This window comes from Entelurus aequoreus, linkage group LG03 (genome assembly GCF_033978785.1).
Source record: "Entelurus aequoreus isolate RoL-2023_Sb linkage group LG03, RoL_Eaeq_v1.1, whole genome shotgun sequence".
NCBI lineage: Eukaryota > Metazoa > Chordata > Actinopteri > Syngnathiformes > Syngnathidae > Entelurus > Entelurus aequoreus.
The window spans coordinates 92,667,247-92,688,422 of record NC_084733.1 but is presented as its reverse complement, the minus strand read 5'-3'; the positions used below and the strand labels follow the sequence as shown (position 1 = coordinate 92,688,422).

General features: G+C 37.6%; 1 protein-coding gene across 1 annotated transcript in view; it reads right to left on the bottom strand.

The window, feature by feature from the left end:
• LOC133647126 (cohesin subunit SA-1) overlaps nt 1–20,589 on the bottom strand; it is a 130,481-nt gene extending 109,892 nt beyond the window's left edge. Inside the window, exon 1 of the mRNA XM_062043251.1 lies at nt 20,390–20,589. The gene's annotated coding sequence lies outside the window, so the exon portion shown is untranslated. The remainder of the gene's footprint in view (nt 1–20,389) is intronic.
• Nucleotides 20,590–21,176: the final 587 nt, after the last annotated feature.

The following is a 21,176-nucleotide window of genomic DNA, read 5'->3' as shown; positions in this document are numbered from 1 at the left end:
TTAAAATCATGGTTGTTTTTACAAATGATGACAGATGTGAACAAAAGCATGTATTGTCTTTGTGTGATGATGTAAATGAGGTGTGGTTGTATTGTATATTAAGTATGTGTCCATGAAAGGGCATTTTATGACTTTTTTCTTAATACTTGTGTACGATTTTATTGTCATAATTTTATTGCATGATTTTTGTATCCCTTTAATTTAGGTAGCCAGGGACTGCAGATGGAAATGAGCTATTTAGCTATAATCTGGTACAGAACATATCTGTCTTTGAGCTTAATGTTTCTGTACATTGTCCCTTCAAATAAAGACTAAACAAAAAGAACACTTAAAAATATCTCATTCTCACATTACTCATACATGCATACTGGACTGGCCCCAACATATCTACATCTATGTTATTATTGTGGCTCTTAGCACTTATGGAAGTGATTAAGGTTCGGTGGCTTCTGGAGGTTTTCTCTATGTGTTGGTAACTGTAGCGGTAGAGCTGAACCACAAGAATGGAATACTTGTAGAGATAGGAGAGAGTACAAGTATCCTGCGTTATTAAAACAAGCAACAAACCAAACAATTTGCATGTTTTGCACGCTCGCAGAGGAGGAGGATCACCACTAGGCATGTAACAATAAAGGGTATTATGATGAAACGCAGTACAAGTCCCAACAATTAATATCACGGTTTAAAATGGAAATGATCGTAAAACTGTGATTGACAGCACTCTGGTGAGCTCACAGACGAGTAATACTGCTCATTCACTGGAAAAGCATGCAAACTAGCACTAGCTCATCAGCTAACTTAAATGCTAACAGGAGTATGAGAGACAATAATGTCAACATATCCCAATACAAACGTATAGAACCACATCACTGTCTGAGCAACTGAACTATTCAATTGTGTACATTATACATGCAGACTGTGCTAGTTTAGCACGGAGTGAACGCTCTATACCCGAAATAATTATGACAACAGGAAGTGAACTTGTGTGACATCGCATAAACCAGAAGGGATGCACCCAAATCCTGTTTTTTATTTATCATTAAAACGACACTTTAAAAGCTTTACAAATCAAAACAGATGGAGAGAAGCATATTTAAACACTCAAGTAAAATATTATGGCGCTTAAGAAGCCAGAACAATATTTCACATTTCTTCTGCCAATGAAAGTATATTTATTGTGTGTAATCTATTTTTTTTCAAATAAATAAAACCTCGTTGAAAGATTTCACTGTGTATAAATACTTTTTAAACACATTCAACAATACTGTGACAATGATCATTTTGGTCACAAGAACTGTGATAAGAAATGTTCATACAGTGTTTCCCATAAACTGCCAAGATACCTGTGGCGGTGGGGGCGTGGCTATGGGCGTGGTCACCATGACATCATCGAGTAATTTGCATAATCTACTACAATGATATGATTTTCTCTAAAAAGGCTCAAAAAATGTATACTTACTAATTAATAATAACAGTTTTGTTTTAAACGTCCATCCCTCCATCCATTTTACAATATAATTACAACACTTTATGTAGATATTTATATACAGATTTAAACAATTATTATTATTATAATTAATCACTGAAATATATTTATTAATTGTGGTTCTTACAAAAAATATATCTTATAAAAATATAAAAGCTAAAATGTCTCTTAAAGCTCTGCCCCTTTAATTAGTGCATACTAAATAATTTAACTTTAGCCTACTACTACAACCATATTATTTACCAGCAACATAAAGTGAAACAGAGGCAGAGGTGTCCTGCCACAGTCAGTAACAAATAAACAGAAAACAGTAGTGGTGGTAGATAGACACAAAGCTTCATCAAACATCTGATCCACTGAACAAAGAGCTCCAAAAATCTTGATCCTACACTTCTCTTTTGTAAAGTAAATCTGAACAGCCGATATGGGCATCTACATCAACTATATGATTTGCCTGAGAAGCTGGACAGCACAAAAAAAAAATTCTAAAAAAATAAAAAAATCTAAAAAAAATCTATTTGTGGCGGCCTTAATTCTTTCGTGGCGGGCCGCAACAAGTAAATGAATGTGTGAGAAACAATGTCATATCTTCACATCCCTAATCTCCTTTAATGCAGCAAATATTTTGCCTTTCGTGATCGCTTGTATTTGATTACTAAATAAATGCACGGCGCGAAGACACAATCTTCACTTTCAATGCATACCTCTTAGGGATGGGCGATATGGCTTTTTATTAATATGTGGATATTTTTAGGCCATGTCACAATACACCATATATATCTGGATATTTTGCCTCAGCCTTGAATGAACACTTGATGCATATAATCACAGCAGTATGATGATTCTATGTGTCTACATTACAACATTCTTCTTCATACTGCATTAATATATGCTACTTTTAAACTTTCATGCAGAGAGGGAAATCACAACTAAAAGTGTATTTATGAAACAGTTATTAAGCAGTGACACAAACATTCATGTCATTTCCAAAACAGAAAGTGCAAGATTGTCAGAGACATTTTAAAACAAGCTATTAGTGCACTTTTGTGCATGATCTCACTAAGATGACATATCAAAACAACACTCAATTAAAGTGCACTTTTTGTACAGAACGCCACTACAATAGTTAAAAACAAATAAAGTGCACTTTTGTGCATGATGTCACTAAGATGACATATCAAAACAACACTCAATTAAAGTGCACTTTTTGTACAGAACGCCACTACAATAGTTAAAAACAAATAAAGTGCACTTTTGTGCATGATGTCACTAAGATGACATATCAAAACAACACTAAATTAAAGTGCACTTTTTGTACAGAACGCCACTACAATAGTTAAAAACAAATAAAGTGCACTTTTGTGCATGATGTCATACAAGATATTTCAATAAGTGTCAAATAAAAATGAGCTGCATATCAAATAGTGTATGTCCTTCACTATGTGGTAGGTTCCTGCGGACGTTATCTACTTCTGTTGTTGACTATTTGTTTCATACGGTGTTGATGTGGAAATGGTTGCTTTGGCATTTTGTGGGTGTGGCACCGGTCGGAGATGTTGACATGCGGAGTTTCAAGCACTCTTCATTCTCTAGCGGGTGACTTTTCAAATGATGCTACAAATTAGCAGTAATGCTACTTTTTTTTAGCAACGCTTCTGCCGCATACTTGACATATTACTGATGTCTGTTCTACATCTTCCCGCTTGAAGCCAAACCACCGCCAGACGATGGACCCCCCGCTGTTTTTCTTAGGAATTAATTATTCCTTCATTTGTTACCAGATTGGCGCCTTCTTTCTCTCGTATTACCACTCGCACCGCTCCGCTAACATCACAGCTAACGTTAGCTATGTCTCTACCTCTCTGCTCCACCAGGGCGTATGACGTTGCACGCGCGACAGTGCGTGACGTATGTAAGAAGGTGCGCTTGTTTTATGTCTCTGTGAGGAGAGACAAGAAAGAGTGAGAAGAGCCTGTAGTGCAGTGGTTCGTAACCTTGTTGGAGGTACCGAACCCCACCAGTTTCATATGCGCATTCACCGAACCCTTCTTAAGGGAAAAATAAAGACAAATTCAAGACAAAGTTATATGTTTTTGGTAACACTTTAGTATGGGGAACATATTCTAAGTAACAAAGACTTAATTTAGAGTTATTTGGACACTAGGGGAACATATTCTAAGTAATAAAGACTTAATTTTGAGTTATTTGGTTAGGGTTTGGGTCAGGATTAGAGGGTTAGGGTTATAATAAGGCTATGCCCCAATAAGGCATTACTAAGTACTTATGAATGACTAGTTAAGAGCCAATATGTTACTAATTTGCATGTTAATAAGCAACTAATTAACGGTGAATATGTTCCCCATACTAATACCATGTTTTTTTACTGGTGCATAAAATCAACCGTGCATGAACATCACCTTGTTCAAACAACAAAACCAACACAGTGCATAAACTCACAACAAATGACACACCTGCAAACCAGTCAGCTGTTGCCGTATCCGTAATACGCCGATAGGGAGAAGTTTGTATTTACACGATGAGCCAATATGTTACTAATTTGCATGTTGATAAGCAACTAATTAATGGTGAATATGTTCCCCATACTAATACCATGTTTTTTTACTGGTGCATAAAATCAACCGTGCATGAACATCACCTTGTTCTAACAACAAAACCAACACAGTGCATAAACTCACAACAAATGACACACCTGCAAACCAGTCACCTGTTGCCGTATCCGTAATACGCCGATAGGGAGAAGTTTGTATTTACACGATGAGTCGGGTGTGTTTTGACCTCCGCCGAACCCCTGAGGCCGACTCACCGAACCCCTAGGGTTCCATCGAACCCAGGTTAAGAACCACTGCTGTAGTGTAATGCCCACAGCAACTGCGTGAGGACGTATACTCGTATATCACCATATAGTCATTTTCTATATCGCACAGAGACAAACCCGCGATATATCGAGTATATTCCATATATCGCATTATCATTTGCTTATGGACTAGGGAACACCAAGATGAGCCAAATCTTAAAAAAGGACACGTGTGTGTGTGTGAGTGTGTGTGTGTGTGTGTGTGGGTGTGTGTTGTCTGTGTGTGCGTGTGTGTGTGTGTGTGCGTGAGGAGCGCCATGTGTCTTCGCAGACTGGACTGGAGAGCGCTTTCACAGGAAGGAAGAGCCTGGCTCGGAGGTGCAAGACGTTAATTTTCATATTCCGATCACAAATTAAAATCAATTAATCATGCAGCCCTAACCAAAACTGGAAAAGTTATTTATCCACCTTTAAGGCAAGGGTCAGCAACCCAAAATGTTGAAAGAGCCATATTGGACCAAAAATCCAAAAATAAAAAAAATCTGTCTGGAAACTCAACAATTTAAAAAGCCTTATATAAGTGTTAAAATAAAGGCAACACAGTTATAGCTACATTAGCCCAGTGTTTTTCAACCACGGCACACCAGTGATATAATTCAGGGGTCACCAACCTTTTTGAAAGCAAGAGCTACTTCTTGGGTAGTGATTAATGCGAAGGGCTACCAGTTTGATACGCACTTCAATAAATTGCCAGAAATAGCCAATTTGCTCAATTTACCTTTAACTCTATGTTATTATTAATAATTAATGATATTTACACTTAATTGAACGGTTTAAAAGAGGAGAAAACACGAAAAAAATGACAATTAAATTTTGAAACATAGTTTATCTTCAATTTCGACTCTTTAAAATTCAAAATTCAACCGAAAAAAAGAAGAGAAAAACTAGCTAAATTGAATCTTTTTGAAAAAATTAAAAAAATTATTTATGGAACATCATTAGTAATTTTTCCTGATTAAGATTAATTTTAGAATTTTGATGACATGTTTTAAATAGGTTAAAATCCAATCTACACTTTGTTAGAATATATAACAAATTGGACCAAGCTATATTTCTAACAAAGACAAATCATTATTTCTTCTAGATTTTCCAGAACAAAAATTTTAAAAGAAATTCAAAAGACTTTGAAATAAGATTTAAATTTGATTCTACAGATTTTTCTAGATTTGCCAGAATATTTTATTTTTTATTTTAATCATAATAAGTTTGAAGAAATATTTCACAAATATTCTTCGTCGAAAAAACAGAAGCTAAAATGAAGAATTAAATTAAAATGTATTTATTATTCTTTAATAACGGACGGTATAGCTCGGTTGGTAGAGCGGCCGTGCCAGCAACTTGAGGGTTGCAGGTTCGATCCCCGCTTCCGCCATCCTAGTCACTGCCGTTGTGTCCTTGGGCAAGACACTTTACCCACCTGCTCCCAGTGCCACCCACACTGGTTTAAATGTAACTTAGATATTGGGTTTCACAATGTAAAGCGCTTTGAGTCACTTGAGAAAAAGCGCTATATAAATGTAATTCACTTCACTTCACTTCACTTCACTTTACAATAAAAAAAATAAATTTACTTGAGCATTGATTTAAATTGTCAGGAAAGAAGAGGAAGGAATTTAAAAGGTAAAAAGGTATATGTGTTTTTTCTCTAATATTGTCTTTCTGAAAGTTATAAGAAGCAAAGTAAAAAAATTAATGAATTTATTTAAACAAGTGAAGACCAAGTCTTTAAAATATTTTCTTGGATTTTCAAATTCTATTTGAGTTTTGTCTCTCTTAGAATTAAAAATGTCGAGCAAAGCGAGACCAGCTTGCTAGTAAATAAATACAATTTAAAAAATAGAGACAGCTCACTGGTAAGTGCTGCTGTTTGAGCTATTTTTAGAACAGGCCAGCGGGCTACTCATCTGGTCCTTACGGGCTACCTGGTGCCCCCTGATCTAATTTCACCTATTTGGGTTAAAAATATTTTTTGCAAAGCAGTAATTATAGTCTGCAAATGATGTGTTGTTGTTGAGTGTCGGTGCTGTCTAGAGCTCGGCAGAGTAACCGTGTAATACTCTTCCATATCAGCAGGTGGCAGCCGCTAGCTAATTGCTTTGTAGATGTCGAAAATCAGCGGAAGGCAGCGTGCAGGTAAAAAGGTGTACAACGCTTAAACCAAAAATAAACAAAAAGGGAGTGCCACTACAAAAAGTAATTGAAGCTTAGGGAAGGCTATGCAGAACGAAACTAAAACTGAACTGGCTGCAAAGTAAACAAAAACAGAATGCTGGACGACAGCAAAGACTTACTGTGGAGCAAAGACGGCGTCAACAAAGTACATTCGAACATGCCATGACAATCAATAATGTCCCCACAAAGAAGGATAAAAACAACAAAAATCTTCTTGATTGCTAAAACAAAGTAGATGCGGGAAATATCGCTCAAAGGAAGACATGAAACTGCTACAGGAAAATACAAAAAAAGAGAAAAAGCCATTAAAATAGGAGCGCAAGACAAGAACTAAAACACTACACACAGGAAAACAGCAATAAACTCCAAATAAGTCAGGGTGTGATGTGACAGGTGGTGACAGTACACCTACTTTGAGACAAGAGCTATATTGATGCATGCTTGGTTATGCTTTAAAGTCATATCCGACAATTGCGACGACTTTTTACTGTCAACTGAGTTTCGTTTTTTAATGTCTGCTGGTGGTGTGCCTCCGGAATTTTTCAACGCAAAAAATGTGTCTTGGCTCAAAAAAGGTTGAAAAACACTATTAGCCTACTATCAAAAATGACTATGTGTCGTAGTCTGAGGAAAATGTTAGTTGCCGTGTTGAAATGTAATATTTATTCCCCACATTTTTACAACATGGAAAATATTAGTAAAACGGAGGCTTCTCAGAGGGTGAGATAACTCCTGGAAATGACTGTCTTTTAATGGCCGAAGGTATGGATGTGTGTGTCCACGTTGAAGGAAACAACAGGCTGTCTTCTTTTAGTGGATTTATTACAATCTTTGTAAGCTGGGTAACAATTGCTGTGGTCTGGAACAACATGGCACACAAACAACAGAGAAGCAGCCAATATTACATACAGATAATGTGTCATGAGACATGCAAATATACATGAAATACACAGAAGACATAAGTAAAGGAAATTAAATGAGCTCAAATATAGCTACAACTGAGACATCATGATGCAATATGTACATACAGCTAGCCTAAATAGCATGTTAGCATGGATTAGCTTGCAGTCATGCACTGACCAAATATGCCTGATTAGCACTCCAGCAAGTCAATAACATCAACAAAGCTCACCTTTGTGCGTTCACGTTTGGTGGCATAAAACACGTCTTTCTGTGGCAGCGTCGGAGAAAGTTGTACATGTAAACAAACTACGATGCGTACAAGGACCGCCGAAATTAGTAGGAGAAAACGTCACTCGCTGAATACTCTCAACGGTGAAGCGTGTTTAATACAAACAGTGGGGTTTCCAACAATTAGGAAGGTTTGTGTCATGTTTGTCCTCCTACAGCAGGGGTCGGCAACCCGCGGCTCTAGAGCCGCATGTGGCTCTTTAGCGCCGCCCTAGTGGCTCTCTGAAGCTTTTTCAAAAATGTATGAAAAATGGAAAAAGATGAGGGGAAAATGTTTTTATTTTTTTTGTTTTAATATGGTTTCTGTATGAGGACAAACATGACACAAACCTCCCTAATTGTTATAAAGCACACTGTTTGTATTAAACATGCTTCACTGATTCGAGTATTTGGCGAGCGCCGTTTTGTCCTACTAATTTTGGCGGTCCTTGAACTCACCTTAGTTTGTTTCCACGTATAACTTTCTCCGACTTTCTAGGACGTGTTTTATGCCACTTCTTTTTCTGTCTCATTTTGTCCACCAAACTTTTAACGTTGTGCGTGAATGCACAAAGGTGACTTTTGTTGATGTTGTTGACTTGTGTGGAGTGCTAATCAGACATATTTGGTCACTGCATGACTGCAAGCTAATCGATGCTAACATGCTATTTAGGCTAGCTATATGTCAGGGGTCACCAACGCGGTGCCCGCGGGCACCAGGAAGCCCGTAAGGACCAGATGAGTAGCCCGCTGGCCTGTTCTAAAAATAGCTCAAATAGCAGCACTTACCAGTGAGCTGCCTCTATTTTTTTAATTTTATTTATTTACTAGCAAGCTGGTCTCGCTTTGCCCGACATTTTTAATTCTAAGAGAGACAAAACTCAAATAGAATTTGAAAATCCAAGAAAATATTTTAAAAACTTGGTCTTCTTTTGTTTAAATAAATTCATTAATTTTTTTCCTTTGCTTCTTATAACTTTCAGAAAGACAATTTTAGAGAAAAAATACAACCTTAAAAATGATTTTAGGATTTTTAAACACATATACCTTTTTACCTGTTATATTCCTTCCTCTTCTTTCCTGACAATTTAAATCAATGTTCAAGTAAATTTATTTTTTTATTGTAAAGAATAATAAATACATTTTAATTTAATTTTTCATTTTAGCTTCTGTTTTTTCGACGAAGAATATTTGTGAAATATTTCTTCAAACTTATTATGATTAAAATTCAAAAAAATGATTCTGGCAAATCCAGAAAATCTGTAGAATCTAATTTAAATCTTATTTCAAAGTCTTTTGAATTTCTTTTAAAATTTTTGTTCTGGAAAATCTAGATGAAATAATGATTTGTCTTTGTTAGAAATATAGCTTGGTCCAATTTGTTATATATTCTAACAAAGTGTAGATTGGATTTTAACCTATTTAAAACATGTCATCAAAATTCTAAAATTTACGGAGCCCCTAAAGGGACATGGGAATTTTTTTTTTTTAGACATGTATCTCGTGGCCACGAGAAAGTATCTCGTGGCCACGAGAAAGTATCTCGTGGCCACGAGAAACTTTCTCGTGGCCACGAGAAACTTTTTATAAAAAAAAAAATTAAAAATTTTTTTTTTTTTTTTTTTTTTTTTTTTTTTAAACTTTCTCGTGGCCACGAGAAACTTTCTCGTGGCCACGAGAAAGCATTGGATGCGTGCTGATGGTTTAGTGTGTGTTAAAATGGCAGTTTAGGAGTTAATATGGCTGTATTTCCAGATAGGACTTTCCCCCATGTGTGTTGTGGCAAAATGTGAATGCTTGATTAGTAGGTGTGAGACAAACACTTTATCTTCCTGGTTATTGTAACGCTACGTGTTTGACATTATTTAAGACGTTATCATGCCCGGGAAAGGACAGTTTTCCTCTTCTGTGGCTGTGGGGGGTGGGCGTGGCTTGCGGACCTGCAGTGAAGCGGAGTGTGTCAGTTAGTCCCATGTTGATGTGATCAAACTTCTTTCTTGCTTGGAAGATACACACACAATTGTAACTGTTATTTCTTCCTGCAAATAATAAATATGTACAACGTGTTTGGATGTATTCATTTATGTAAAATTGTCATTAAATGTAATATTGCCTGACAAAAAGTGATACGACGTACGTAATATTTTGATATTTACACATCGCATATTTACACACGCGCATCTGACTAGAATACCCTTATGTGCATTACATATATCAACATCAACTACCTACTGTACTGTTTACTTGTTGAAATACCCTTTTTAGAACAAATATCTACCCACATAATTTATATGTGTATATATAATATATATATATGTGTATGTATGTATATGCATATATATATATATATATATATATATATATATATATATATATATATATATATACATACATATATATATATATATATATATATATATATATATATATATATATATATATATATATATATATATATATATATATATATATATATGCATATACATACATATATATATATATATATATATATATATATATATATATATATATATATATATATATATATATGCATATACATACATACACATATATATATATATGTATGTATATACATACATGTATATACATACATATATATATATATATATATATATGCATATACATACATATATATATATATATATGTATGCATATACATACATATATATATATATATATATATATATATATATATATATATATATATATATATATATATATATGCATATACATACATACACATATATATATATATATTATATATACACATATAAATTATGTGGGTAGATATTTGTTCTAAAAAGGGTATTTCAACAAGTAAACAGTACAGTAGGTAGTTGATGTTGATATATGTAATGCACATAAGGGTATTCTAGTCAGATGCGCGTGTGTAAATATGCATGTGTAAATATCAAAATATTACGTACGTCGTATCACTTTTTGTCAGGCAATATTACATTTAATGACAATTTTACATAAATGAATACATCCAAACACGTTGTACATATTTATTATTTGCAGGAAGAAATAACAGTTACAATTGTGTGTGTATCTTCCAAGCAAGAAAGAAGTTTGATCACATCAACATGGGACTAACTGACACACTCCGCTTCACTGCAGGTCCGCAAGCCACGCCCACCCCCCACAGCCACAGAAGAGGAAAACTGTCCTTTCCCGGGCATGATAACGTCTTAAATAATGTCAAACACGTAGCGTTACAATAACCAGGAAGATAAAGTGTTTGTCTCACACCTACTAATCAAGCATTCACATTTTGCCACAACACACATGGGGGAAAGTCCTATCTGGAAATACAGCCATATTAACTCCTAAACTGCCATTTTAACACACACTAAACCAGGGGTCGGCAACCCGCGGCTCCGGAGCCGCATGCGGCTCCTTGACCACTCTGATGCGGCTCAGCTACATACATGCCGACCCCCCCGATTTTCCCAGGAGACTTATGGATGTCAGTATCTCTCATAGACTACTCCCAGGAAAATATAATCCTATTTACACTCTAATTACTATATAAAGGGCATGCCCTAATTGCACTGCAGTAATTGTCCTCTATAGCATTTACATACAGCATGCCAGTCCAGCCACATGTTACATGTTGTTATTACTTGCTCACACAGGAGACAGCAAAGCATACTTACTCATCAGCCACACAGCTTACACTGACGGTAGCCGTATCAAACAACTTTAACATTGTTACGTTACAAATATGCGCCACACTGTGAACCCACACCAAAAAAGAATGAAAAACACATTTCTGCAGAACATCCCACTGTAACACAACATAAACACAACACAACCATTACCCAGAATCCCATGCAGCCCTAACTCTTCCGGTCTACATTATACACCCCCGCTACCACCAAATCCCCCCACACATCAACCCCCCCCTCTCCGTGCGTTGGTTGAGCGGAAGAGTTAGGGCTGCATGGGATTCTGGGTATTGGTACCGTCAGTGTAAGATGTGTGGCTGTTGACTTAGTAGCCTTGCTGTCTGTAACGCTATCAAGCCAAAGCTGCATTCCACTTGTGGCCGAGCAGATACACTGATTGGGCAGACTCTAGAGGGCGCCAAATGCAGTGTCATCACGCTCTGATATTCGGGAGTCTCCCGGGAAAAATGAGAGGGTTGGCAAGTATGACGCAAGCGACATTCATTCAAAACTCGCGGGCTGCACTAACATCAAATTTCCACATTAAAGTACGTGCCGGTGCGTGTGTCTGAGACCCCTAGTTAACATAGCACAAAGCGTTTAAGCTTTGTATGCGGTGTTTTTCATTTTAAATTTTAAAAACATATTTTGTGGCTCCCATTACTTTCTTTAATGTGTGAAACTTGCCAAAATGGCTCTTTGAGTGGTAAAGGTTGCCGACCCCTGCACTAAACCATCAGCATGCATCCAATGCTTTCTCGTGGCCACGAGAACGTTTCTCGTGGCCATGAGAAAGTTTCTCGTGGCCACGAGAAACTTTTTATAAAAAAAAAAATTAAAAAAAATATTATTATTATTATTTTTTTTTTTATAAAAAGTTTCTCGTGGCCACGAGAAAGTATCTCGTGGCCACGAGATACATGTCTAAAAAAAAAAAAATTCCCATGTCCCTTTAGGGGCTCCGTAAAAATTAATCTTAATCAGGAAAAATTACTAATGATGTTCCATAAAAAAATGTTTTAATTTTTTCAAAAAGATTCGAATTAGCTAGTTTTTCTCTTCTTTTTTTCGGTTGAATTTTAAAGTGTCGAAATTGAAGATAAACTATGTTTCAAAATGTAATTGTCATTTTTTTCGTGTTTTCTCCTCTTTTAAACCGTTCAACTAAGTGTAAATATCATTAATTATTAATAATAACATAGAGTTAAAGGTAAATTGAGCAAATTGGCTATTTCTGGCAATTTGTTTAAGTGTGTATCAAACTGGTAGCCCTTCGCATTAATCACTACCCAAGAAGTAGCTCTTGCTTTCAAAAAGGTTGGTGACCCCTGCTATATGTACATATTGCATCATTATGCCTCATTTGTAGCTATATTTGAGCTAATTTAGTTTCCTTTAAGTCATCTCAATTCAATGTATATCTCATGACACACTATCTGTATGTAATATGGCTTTTAATTTGTTGCGGCTCCAGACAGATTTGTTTTTGTATTTTTACTCCAATATGGCTCTTTCAACATTTTGGGTTGCCGACCCCTGCCCTACAGAAACCACATGAAAAATATATATATGTATTTTTACCACACCTTTTTCCATTTTCATACATTTTTGAAAAAGCTCCAGGGAGCCACAATGGCGACACTAAAGAGCCGACCCCAGCTTTATTATCGGCCGATATATGCGTTAAAATGTAATATCGGAAATTATCGGTATCGGTTCTTTTTTTTTTTTTCTTTAATTAAATCAACATAAAAAACACAGGATACACTTACAATTAGTGCACCAACCCAAAAAACCTCCCTCCCCCATTTACACTCATTCACACAAAAGGGTTGTTTCTTTCTGTTATTAATATTCTGCTTCCTACATTATATATCAATATATATCAATACAGTCTGCAAGGGATACAGTCCGTAAGCACACATGATTGTGCGTGCTGCTGCTCCACTAATAGTACTAACCTTTAACACTTCATTTTACTCATTTTCATTCATTACTAGTTTCTATGTAACTGTTTTTATATTGTTTTACTTTCTTTTTTATTCAAGAAAATGTTTTTAATTTATTTATCTTTTTTTTTTTAATTCATTTTTAAAAAAAAGTACCTTATCTTCACCATACCTGGTTGTCCAAATTAGGCATAATAATGTGTTAATTCCACGACTGCATATATCGGTTGATATCGGTATCGGTTGATATCGGTATCGGTAATTAAAGAGTTGGACAATATCGGAATATCGGATATCGGCAAAAAGCCATTATCGGACATCCCTAATAGGCAGTATAGAGCAACTCCCATTGGCTCTATCGTAACCGAGACTTTTGACCGCATTTATTTACGAGTTAAAATGCATTAAAAAAAATATATATACATCTGTTATTGTCCTGCATAAGCATCGTGAATAGGGTTGTACGGTATACCGGTACTAGTATAGTATCGCGGTACGAATGAATCCAAAACGGTACTATCTTCTGTTTAAAAAGTACTAGCTGTGACATTACTGGTTTTACCAGCAGAGGAGCATATTGGGCAGCACACACACACACACAGAGTACTTACAAGCAGACACAGTGTGTAGACAGAAAAGGGAGAATGGATGCATTTTGGTGTAAAAAGTAAAGATAAAGGTGAAGTTATAACACAGAAACACCCTCAGGAAGAGGTGCTTTAAAACATGGCTAACTAGCTAGCAGCATCTGCAGTCGGCAGCGTTTTAGCTTCTTCTAAATGACTAATCATCGCCTCCATGGCAACAAATAAAGTACGTTTCGAACAAGTTACATTATCACTGGAGGACGAGGAATAGCTAAACATGCTTCACTTCACACCTTTGGAGGCTACAATAGCTCACCGGCGTCACCGCTAACAAAAGTTAGCGCGCCGGAATGTAAACAAATGCCATGAGTGGATCTACACCTGACATCCACTGTAATGATACCAAGTACAAAAGCACATCTAGTCGATACTACTATAACTACATCGATATTTTTCCTCTTTTTTTTTTTAAATTAAAAAATATGTTTATAAAGTCAGTAAATATGTCCCTGGACACACGAGGACTTTGAATATGACCAATGTATGATCCTTGGTATCAGATCCATACCTAAATGAGTGGTATCGTCCAAAACTAATGTCAAGTATCAAAGAAGAGAAGAATAAGTGATTATTACATTTTAACAGAAGTGTAGATAGAACATGTTAAAATGGAAAATAACCAGTAAATGAACAAGTGGATTAATAATTAATTTTTACAGTTTGTCCCTCATAATGTGTACAAAATAGGTGTATAAATGACACAATATGTTACTGCATACGTCAGCAGACTAATTAGGAGTCTTTGTTTGTTTACTTACTACTAAAAGACAAGTTGTCTAGTATGTTGACTATTTTATTTAAGGACTAAATGACAATAATAAACATATGTTTCATGTACACTAAGATGTTTTGTTACAATAAAGCCAATTATGCCATTTTTTGCGGTCCCCTTTATTTAGAAAAGTATCGAAATTGGCACCGGCACCAAAATATTGGTATCGGGACAATGATAGACAATTCCAATTCCTCTTGAACAGGAACATCCCTGGTTGCTTTTATGAATAGAAAGAGGGATTGGAAATCACCAAATAATACACGGACAGAAAAAAAACCCAGTAGGCTCAAAGATTACCCTCATTTATAGTCAATATATTAATGTGATGCTTACTTACATCACAAACGTTACACATTGGCCTCATGCACTGAAGTCGTACAATTCAAAATATTGACTTTTAATCACCGTCTAAGGAGCGGTGGCGGATTCATTCTGCATTCTGGCGACGAGACAGAGCCAGTAAGGTTGAGAGGAAGAATACAAGATATGTGAACTAGAAGAGGCAATTCCTGTAGGAATTGTGTGTGAATGCTCCAATGCTGAAGTTGAAGTGAAACGCTGACAGAATGTAGTATGAATGTAAGAATAGTATGAATGTAAGAATAGTTTGAATGTTGAAGAGCTGACGCTGAACTGAAATGTAGGGTGAATGTAGAAATAGTTGAAATCGTTTAAACGCTGAAATGGTTTGAATGTCGGAATGGTTTGAATGTTGAAGAGTTTGAAATTCCAGGAAAACCGGAATTTGGTTTGGAACTTGGGAAAGTGTTAGTTTGAATGTCCAGGATGAGTGGAATGTGGTAATGTTGGAATGGTTTGAATAGGTTGAAAAATGTGGGAATTGTGCAACTTGGAAAAATGTCCCATTCATTTCAATGGGAACTTCCTGGAAATTTAGGAATTTTGGGAAAAGCGGGATTTTTTTTTTTAAATGATTAGGAGCATGAATGTCCTGGATGAGCTGAGTTGGTTGGTGTTGGAATTGTTTAAATTGGTCAATAAATGTTGAAGTAGTAAATGTTGTTATGGAATTTCAGGAAAATCTGGAAATTTTTGGAAAATGGTAGAAAACTTGAATGGTCTGAATGAGTTGAAATGGTTGGTGTTGGAATTTTTCAAAGTGGTCGATAATGTTGAAGTAGGAACATGTTGAATTTAGGGCTGCAACTAACGATTCATTTGATAATCGATTAATCTGTCGATTATTACTTCGATTAATCGATTAATAATCGGATAAAAGAGACAAACTACATTTCTATCCTATCCAGTATTTTATTGAAAAAAAACAGCATACTGGCACCATACTTATTTTGATTATTGTTTCTCAGCTGTTTGTACATGTTGCAGTTTATAAATAAAGGTTTATTTACCGTATTTTCCGCACCATAAGCCGCCCCGTGTTATTAGCCGCACTTTCAATGAACGGCATATTTCAAAACTTTGTTTACCTATTAGCCGCCCCATGTTATTAGCCGCACCTACGCTGCGCTAAAGGGAATGTCAAAAAAACAGTCAGATAGGTCAGTCAAACTTTAATAATATATTACAAACCAGCGTTCTAACAACTCTGTTCACTCCCAAAATGTAATGTGCAAATGTGCAATCACAAAAATAGTAACACTCAAAATAGTGCAGAGCAATAGCAACATCAATAACTCAACGTTGCTCGAACGTTAATGTCACACAACACACAAAATAAACATTTAAAGCTCACGTTCTGAAGTTATTACTCATCCACAAATCCCTCGAATTATTCTTCTTCTTCGGTGTCACCTTCATCTTCGCGTAAACGTCTATCAACCACTCGCTCATCTTTTCTTCATCCATCCATCCCTTCGAGTTAGCTTTTATGATGACGCCGGCTGGAAAGTTCTCTTTTGGCAAGGTCTTCCTTTTGAATATCACCATGGGTGGAAGTTTCTGGCCGTTAGCATGGCAAGCTAACGGATATTCACCGTACGTGCTCCCGTTGTATCCACAGTGCGGTTCACATGAATATCAAAAGTCAGTGGAACCTTGTACGCGTGTCTCTTAGTAGGAGACATTTTGTGGTCTTTACAGAAACACACAAATGAAATGAAACGTAATATCCGCGCGCTTCTTCTTCTACGGGGGCGGGTGCTCACCTTGGCGGTTGCTTACAGTAGAAGAAGAAGCGCTTCCTCTTCTACGGGGGCGGTTGCTAACCGTAGAAGAAGAAGCGCTTCCTCTTCTACGGGGAAAAAAGATGGCGGCTGTTTACCGTAGTTGCGAGACCTAAACTTTATGAAAATAAATATTAATATTAATCCATATATAAAGCACACCGGGTTATTAGCCGCACTGTCAGCTTTTGAGAAAATTTGTGGTTTTTAGGTGTGGCTTATGGTGCGGAAAATACGGTAAAAAAAACTACAAAAAAAACTTCTTTTTTTTTTTAAAAGCCTCTGCGCATGCGCATAGCATAGATCCAACGAATCGATGACTAAATTAATCGGCAACTATTTTTATAATCGATTTTAATCGATTTAATCGATTAGTTGTTGCAGCCCTAGTTGAATTAAGAAATGGTATTACGGAATTCCTGGCTGCCATGATTGGGTATAAAAGTAGATTCCATGAAATGCTCAGTCATTCACAAACAAGGATGGGGCGAGGGTCACCACTTTGTCAACAAATGCCTGAGCAAATTGTTGAACAGTTTAAGAAAAACCTTTCTCAAGCAGCTATTGCGAGGAATTTAGGGATTCCACCATCTACGGTCCGTAATATCATCAGAAGGTTCAGAGAATCTGGAGAAATCACTGCACGTAAGCAGCTAAGCCCGTGACCTTCCATCCCTCAGGCGGTACTGCATCAACAAGCCACATCAGTGTGTAAAGGATATCACCACATGGGCTCAGGAATAGGGTTGGGTATCGAGTATCGATTGGAACCGGGACTAACTTTCCGATTCTCCCAGAATCGTTCAAAAGTTTAAATTTCGATTCCTAGTTTCGATACCCAGTCCGCCGACCGTAAAAAAAGAATAAGTCCGCCGACCGGAAGAAGAAGCTGCTGAACACCAACGAAGAAGCGCCCACCGCCGGAAGTGTTAGCATAGCCGAGCCTATGTAGCCGAGCGAGTCAGTCAAGCATGGATAGCGGGCGTCGTCGGTCGAAAGTGTGGCTTTATTTTACTAAAAAAAATGAAATATCGGCGAAATGTAACACGTGCGACAGGACTGCTTCGTGCTTAGGAGGGTGCACGTCGAACATGATGAAGCACCTCCGAGTTCATGGAGTACAAATAAATGCGTCGACCGTCCTCCTCTGCCTCTTCCTCTTGCTCCGTCGCCCAGCCTGGCACTTCGGTTACTGCACTGCAGTCCGAATCCGGTAAGTAAAACAATATATATGCAATAAATAATGTGTTTTGCACCAACGTTGAGGCAGCTAACAAATTAGCCCGCCTCCGCGATGTGCTCAGCGTACTCCGTTCACCGTAGCGGCAATGGGGAAGATGTCGGTGCCACAGAAAGGTCACTGCACAGATAGTCAAAAGACTGCATCCCTTTTCAGAGGTGGAATCTCCAACATTTAGGTTGGTTAAGCAATAACGTTAGAGCTAAGCTAATTGATACTAGGCTAAACAGTAACAGCAACATTACATGTTTGTTTATGTTTGCAGGGATATGGTGAAAACTCTCAACCCAAAATACATACCACCTTCCAGGGACTACTTGTCAAACACATTGATTTCGGCATGGTACAAGAAAAATCGGAAACGTCAGGAATCGGAACAAAGAATCGGAATCGTTCAAATTCAAACGATACCCAACCCTACTCAGGAATACTTCAGAAACCCACTGTCAGTAACTACAGTTGGTCGCTACATCTGTAAGCGCAAGCTACAACTCTCCTATGCAAGGCGAAAACAGTTTATCAACAACACCCAGAAACGCTGTCGGCTTCGCTGGGCCTGAGCTCATCTAAGATGGACTGATACAAAGTGGAAAAGTGTTCTGTGGTCTGACGAGTCCACATTTCAAATTGTTTTTGGAAACTGTGGACGTCGTGTCCTCCGGACCAAAGAGGAAAAGAACCATCCGGATTGTTATAGGCGCAAAGTGTAAAAGCCAGCATGTGTGATGGTATGGGGGTGTATTAGTGATTAGTGTGTGATGGTATGGGGGTGTATTAGTGATTAGTGTGTGATGGTATGGGGGTGTATTAGTGATTAGTGTGTGACGGTATGGGGGTGTATTAGTGATTAGTGTGTGATGGTATGGGGGTGTATTAGTGCCCAAGACATGGGTAACTTACACATCAAGGCGCTATTAATGCTGAAAGGTACATACAGCTTTTGGAGCAACATATGTTGCCATCCAAGCAACATTACCATGGACGCCCCTGCTTATTTCAGCAAGACAATGCCAAGCCACGTGTTACATCAACGTGGCTTCATAGTAAAAGAGTGCGGGTCCTAGACTGGCCTGCCTGTAGTCCAGACATTGAAAATGTGTGGCGCATTATGAAGCCTAAAATATGAGAAGGGAGACCCCCGGACTGATGAACAACTTAAGCTGTACATCAAGCAAAAATGGGAAAGAATTCCACTTCAAAAATGTGTTTCCTCAGTTCCCAAACGTTTACTGAGTGTTGTTAAAAGGAAAGGCCATGTAACACAGTGGTGAACATGCCCTTTCCCAACTACTTTGGCACGTGTTGCAGCCATTAAATTCTAAGTTAATTATTATTTGCAAAAAAAAAATAAAGTTTATGAGTTTGAACATCAAATATGTTGTCTTTGTAGTGCATTCAACTGAATATGGCTTGAAAAGGATTTGCAAATTATTGTATTCTGTTTATATTTACATCTAACACCATTTCCCAACTCATATGGAAACGGGGTTTGTACTTTTGGCAATAGGGACAAGCGGTAGAAAAATGGATGTATGGATGGAATAGAGTGTATGTGAGTCAAGCAGACTCACATTGTGAATCTAAGTCATGTGGATGAGTGTAAACAAAGCAGTTATGCAACAACCAGGAGATACACTGACCCCCATATCAACAGATGCAGGCCACTAGTTAGCACAAGAAGGATGGAGATGATGGATGGATGGACTTCTTGGTGGAATCCATCCATCATCCAACCATCCATCCATCATCCATCATCCATCCCCTGATGTGACTCATGTTCGCCCTGCACAGAAGGGGGCGGGGCGAAGATGATAACATTAGAAATGAACACATGGCGTGTATGTGATGCAGAAATATTACTTGGGGCTTTAAAAGGGCCGAGATGTGTCCGGTCGGTGAAAAGCAGAGGAAACAACATCGCAAAGTGAGCAACAACAACAAATAACAGAAGCGGTGTCAATGCATTCATTTCAATGCGAGTAGGAAAAAGCCCGCCATATTTGTTTGTTGACAAGACGGGCGACAGGTGGACAATGGCGGCCGCCGAACACACACACTCTCATCCCCCGGTGGTTGTTCGGTGGTTTGGGAGAAGCTAATAATGCTAGTGAGCGCGGAGTGTGTCGCCCATCCCCCACCGCAGCTAGCCCAGCACTAGCTTGCCTTTCAGCCTCAGCGCGGCCACCATCTTGAATGTGAGCCTTCTTCTCCCCCTTCCAAACTACACTCAAACACTCACCTTCCGCCACCATCCCCGGCTCCGGCGTCGCCTCCCGAAGCGACGAATCGATCCCCTTTTTAAAAAATATTTGGCTGTGTTTTTTATATTGGGACCAAATTTGGCCGTGAGAGCGTAACCGCGCCTGGAGAGAAGAGCAGCAAGCCTAAACCGCCATCTGGTGGTATTTTCCTCTCTGGCTGCGCGGGAGCAGCGCAGACTCACGCCGGGACGCAGCTGCCCCCTGGCGGACACTCCGCGCACTGGCAGGGGGGTTGGGAGGGTAGGGGGTGGGGGGGGGGCGTGGGAGGGGCACGTGACACTGGCGGGAATGTCCCCCCCACCCAACCCCCCTTTTCTCTTTTGTTTAAATAACTGCAGGATTATTAATAATACCAGATATTTTTAATTGGTCTATAAACATAACTGCATAAATAATTATTAATATCAGACATTTTACATTGAACCATAAACATAACTGCAGGATTATTAATCATTTCAGATATTTTACATTGGACCATAAATATAACTGCAGGATTATTATTCATATCAGACATTTTACATTGGTCCATAAACATAACTGCAGGATTATTGATATTTTTTGACATTTTACATTAGTCCATAAACATTACTGTGGGATAATTAATAATATCAGACATTTTACATTGGTTCATAAACATAACTGCGGCCTTATTAATAATATCAGACATTTTTTACATTAGGCCATACATTAACTGCAGGATTATTAATAATTTCAGACATTTTACATTGGTCCACAAACATAATGGCATGATTATTAATAATATCA